Below are 4,986 nucleotides of genomic sequence, written 5' to 3'. Positions count from 1 at the left end.
GCGTGGCCTGCCCAGCCGAAGGAGGATGGCCGAGGCTCAACCGCAGTGGTCACGCTTACGGGGAAACTGGAGAAGAATGACGGCAGCACTTACGGTGCTGGTGACCAGCCACTAGCTGAGCTCTGCAAAAAAAAAACCTGTCATCTCTCCCTTTCGACAAAAAACGGCAAAGCTGCCCAGCCCAAAGCGCGACGGGAACTCTGGTGAGCTTGACAGCCTCACCCAAAGCTCAAGGCAAAAGTCTCCTACAGGGCAGGACCTTCCTGTCTGAGCCGGTTTTTCATCAGAGGGTGCGTTGTGGAAGAGACAATGGGGCTCTTTCAGCCTCTGCTTTCATTCTGCGAGGAACTGGGGCGAGCCAGGGGGGGGATACGCTTGCATTTTGAGGTGCTATTAACCACCCAGAGTCCTTCAGTCAAAATAAACCCAGCCTGTCAAGCAAGAGACGGCTAGAAAAAAAAAGCTCCGGCATAGCTCGGTATAAGAAGGTCACATCAAGGGAGGGGAGGGGGGGAAATCACAGGAAATAGATGCAGAATCAAAAATAGCCGTAACATAACTCAGATGGGGTGGTGGTAAAAGGAAGAGATGTATCAGGGTCATCAGAGAGGGAGGCAGAGGAAATAAACTGGCTCCTATTAAGATCTGTGCAGCCAGTGGGGTTTTAAATGCCCAAAGCATTTCAAATAGCCCGTCACGCAGCACCATCTACAGCTCCTTTTTAGGGAGTGCAGCCCGAACAGCATTCTTCAAAATGAAAAAGGTCTTCTGCAGTCACATAAGCCTAAGACTAAAAATCAGGCTTGTCAGATGCTATATTTTTTTTCTATCCTGCTCTATGGAGTAGAGAGCTGGTCTCTTGACAGAAGGCCACCTGAAGAGACTAGAAGCATTTGAAATGTGGGTTTACAGGCGGCTGTTACGTACAAGCTGGGTTGACAAGATCAACGATCTGGACGAGGGGATAGATGGGGAACTCATCAAATTTGCAGATGACACCAAGCTGGCAGGAATAGCCAACACTCCAGAAGACAGGCTTAGGATACAGGAGGACCTGGACAGACTTGAACACTGGGTGCTATCTCACAAAATGAAATTCAAGGGTGAAAAAAGTAAGGTTCTACATTTAGGCAAGAAAAAACAAATGTACAGGTATAGTTTAGGGGGTACCTTGCTCAATAGTAGTAACTGGGAGAGGGATCTCGGAGTCCTAGTGGACAATCACTTAGATATGAGCCAGCCGTGGCTGCAGCTGCCAAAAAAGCCAACACAGTGCTGGGCTGCATTAACAGAGGGATAGAATCAAGATCACGTGAAGTATTAATACCACTTTACAATGCCTTGGTAAGGCCACACTTGGAATACGGCATCCAGTTTTGGTCACCACGATGTAAAAAAGAAGTTGAGACTCTAGAAAGAGTACAGAGAAGAGCAACAAAGATGATTAGGGGACTGGAGGCTAAGACATATAAGGAACAGCTGCTGGAATTGGGTATGTCTAGTTTAATGAAGAGAAGGACGAGGGGGGACAGGATAGCAGCATTCCAATATCTCAGGGGCTGCCCCAAAGAAGAGGGAGTCAAGCTATTCTCCAAGGCGCCTGAAGGCAGGACAAGAAGCAACGGATGGAAACTAATCAAGGAGAGAAGCAACCTGGAACTAAGGAGAAACTTCCTGACAGTTAGAACAATTAACCAGTGGAACAGCCTGCCTCCAGAAGTGGTGAATGTTCCAACACTGGAAGTTTTTAAGAAGAGACTGGACAGCCATCTGTCTGAAATGGTATATAGGGGTTCCTGCCTAAGCAGGGGGTTGGACTCGATGACCTCCAAGGTCCCTTCCAACTTTATTATTATTATTATTAGAAATGAGGAGGTGATCAGCCGCCTGGGAAAGCCAAGGGAAATCATCAAAACAATTAAAAAAACGAAAATTAGAATATTTCGGACATGTGATGCGACACCAGGAAAAATACGGCATACTCCATTTAATCCTCCAGGGAAAGATTGAAGGCAAAGGAGGTCCAGGCAGAAGAAGAACATCGTGGCTTCCAAATCTAAGGGATTGGTTTGGACAAAACGCAGCAGCACTTTTTCGTGCGGCTGCTGATAAAAACAGGATCGCCAACGTCCGATAACGGATATGGCACAAGAAGAAGAAGAAGTTTCTTGACAGAGGCACAGCCTCGGCATTCAGAAGGACACAGGCTATTATCATTCTGGGATGGCTACAGCTAGAGACAGTCTTTGACTCATGACCGTAATCGAACCCAGAATTATGGCCGTGAAGTCAAGGCAGTCATTCAGTGGGTGATGGGACTGCCCCCAGTTTTACAGCCGTTCTTGCAGTGGTCGTGAAGGGAACGCCGCAGTCGTTAAGAGAACCCATGGTGTCCAATGGGCATGTTTTGGGGTTTTTTTTGCCCCAAACTGGCTGGTTTCTGGCAAAAACCACCCAGCATAAATCATGGTCACATGGACTGGAGGGGGTGGGGTTGGGGAAAAGGGGGGACACTGCAAAAGGCCCTAAATACAGGCTGGTTGCCAAGTGCCCAAAATGGTGATTTTGTGACCAGGGAGAGTGCGGTGGCAATTGGAATCTCAAAGGAAGTTTGTAAGAAGCTTTGGGGAGCTCCGTCATAATGCCTAAGACAGTGATGGCGAACCTTTTAGAGACCGAGTGCCCAAAAACTGGCCCCGCCCCTGCTCCATCCTCTGCCCCGCCCCTGCCCTCTGCCCCCACGCCGCCTGCCTGCAGGGCCACTCACTGCCTCCAGGGCCCGCCGCACATCGCCCGGGCAGCCCAGCAGCGCTATGGCCACACCCTCTCCCCAAGCCCTACAGCATCAACTGTGCGCGATGGGGCGTGAGGGCAGAGTCTTGTCTACGCTGCCTGGCTGCCATGTCCTTGGCTGCGCTGCTCCGCGTGGGCCATGCTTGCGGGCGACTCTCCTCCAGGGGGGCTGCTGGAGAGGAGGGGGCCATGGGGGGAGGCAAGGCTGGAGCAACGGCACATGTGCCCATAGAGAGGGCTCCGAGTGCCGCCTCTGGCACCCGTGCCATAGGTTCGCCACCACTGGCCTAAGAGGTGCTAATCGTAAGTCGAGGACTACCTGTACGTATGTTTGCTTCCTATGAATCTCCGCAAATCCTTTTTTTTTCAATCCGACAAACATGCCCGTATTCCAATGAGAAGTAAATGCTGGCTTCTGGCAAAAATGTCACGAATTGCGGCCACGTGACCGCGGGAGCTGCAAACGGTCATAAATGTGGGTGGCTGCAGAGGCCTCGATCGCATGACTGCCGGGGGGGGGACTACTAAAACTTTGGAACCGAGTGGTAAGTAGCTTTGGGAGGTCGTTGTAACTTCAAATGGTCATTAAGCATCCGGCTGTAAGTCAAGGACTACCTTATCTGTCCCTGACAGAGGGAAACCTTTGGCCTCAGTTCTTGAAGAGAAGCACAGACTGCCCGGCTAGCCGAAAACCTAAAGGACTGCCTGCATGTGTGACTGTGATGCTAAGATTTCTACGTTGTTATCTGTTCTTCCTAAGCCTCGCAAATTGGTTGGAGAAGCAAGCACTGGCATAAATCTAACAGAGTAACAACGACTTGTGATCAAGCAGAAGGCTGTAAGAGAGACAGTAGCAATTAAAGACAGGTCATTTTTGCCCCCGCTGCCCTGCCCCCAAATTATTTTTCCATGGCCTCATAATATGTTTATTATGAGACTCTTTTGCTGCAACATTAAAAGTCTCCGGACATCTTAAAAATATTTAAAAGGATTAAACACCGAAAAATAAAACAAAGATGTAAAATACATTAATAAAGTTTGTTAACAGCCTAAAATTTCAGGGGTAGGCAACTTTGGCTCTTTTATGACTCGTGGACTTCAACTCCCAGAATTCCTGAGCCAGCCATGCTGAGGGGAAAGGGAGAGGTTTCCATGCTGAGCCATGCTGGCTCAGGAATTCTGGGAGTTGAAGTCCACCAGTCATAAAAGAGCCAAGGTTGCCTGTCCCTGCCTTAGACATATGAACTTCAACTCCCAGAATTCCTGAGCCAGCCATGCTGAGGGGACAGGGAGAGGTTTCCAAGCTGAGCCATGCTGGCTCAGGAATTCTGGGAGTTGAAGTCCACGAGTCATAAAAGAGCCAAGGTTGCCTACCCCTGGCCTAAATGCATTAATAAATAGTAATAGCAGTAGCCCTTAGACTTGTATAGGCTTCATTGTGTTTTACAAACCTCTCTAAGCAGTTTATAGAGTCAGCATATTGCCCCCCCCAACTATCTGGGGTCCTCATTTTACCGACCTCAGGAGGATGGAAGGCTGAGTCAGCCTTGAGCAGACAGCAGAATTAGCCTACAATACTGCATTCTAACCACTGCGTTACCACGGCTATTAAACATTAATAAAGTTTATTAACAGCCTATTGTGACATTTGGTTTTTTTTCTCTCCCGAATTTAATTATTTTCAATGTTCTTTTAACTAGTAAGAGGCAAGAGAAGAGAATTGCTGAAGTAATAGGAAGGCAACAGCTATCCCTGACGCTGCTGGCATCCTGGTCTGGCCTCAACATAGATCTCCCAAGGTATTTTAAAATACCACAGGCTTTACTCACTGAGGCTGATGGAAGGAGTAGCTGAAACACACTGTGACTGAATTGGGAATGATCTGATGAACTGGCCTTTTTATACACAGAAAAGTCCTTTGGACACAGAAAGTGAGAACATGGACTTATCGGTTATTGAGGGCAGAGGGCATTTCTCCATAAAATGTATATTTTATGAAGCACTTACCTCTAAGCAAATCCGAAAGCGGAGGGCCACAATCCTCAGGGATTACATAATCTCCTTTTCCAATGTTTTCAAATAATTTATAAATATTATCCCCTTCAAAGGGATAAAGGCCTGTTGTAATATTGTACCTGGAGAGGGGGATAGGGAGAGCAGAGAGAGAGAGGGAAGAAGAAATGATTAGAAGCA

General features: G+C 48.1%; 1 protein-coding gene across 1 annotated transcript in view; it reads right to left on the bottom strand.

Annotated features, from left to right (window-relative positions):
• The window catches only part of STK11 (serine/threonine kinase 11), a 51,750-nt gene that overhangs the window by 39,685 nt on the left and 7,079 nt on the right, over window positions 1-4,986 (bottom strand). The gene's annotated exons all lie outside the window — the stretch shown is intronic.

Source organism: Protobothrops mucrosquamatus, unplaced genomic scaffold (genome assembly GCF_001527695.2).
Source record: "Protobothrops mucrosquamatus isolate PMUCROS unplaced genomic scaffold, P.Mucros_1.0 scaffold14, whole genome shotgun sequence".
NCBI lineage: Eukaryota > Metazoa > Chordata > Lepidosauria > Squamata > Viperidae > Protobothrops > Protobothrops mucrosquamatus.
Note: the sequence above shows the minus strand (reverse complement) of the source record. Positions and strands in the feature narration are given on the sequence as shown.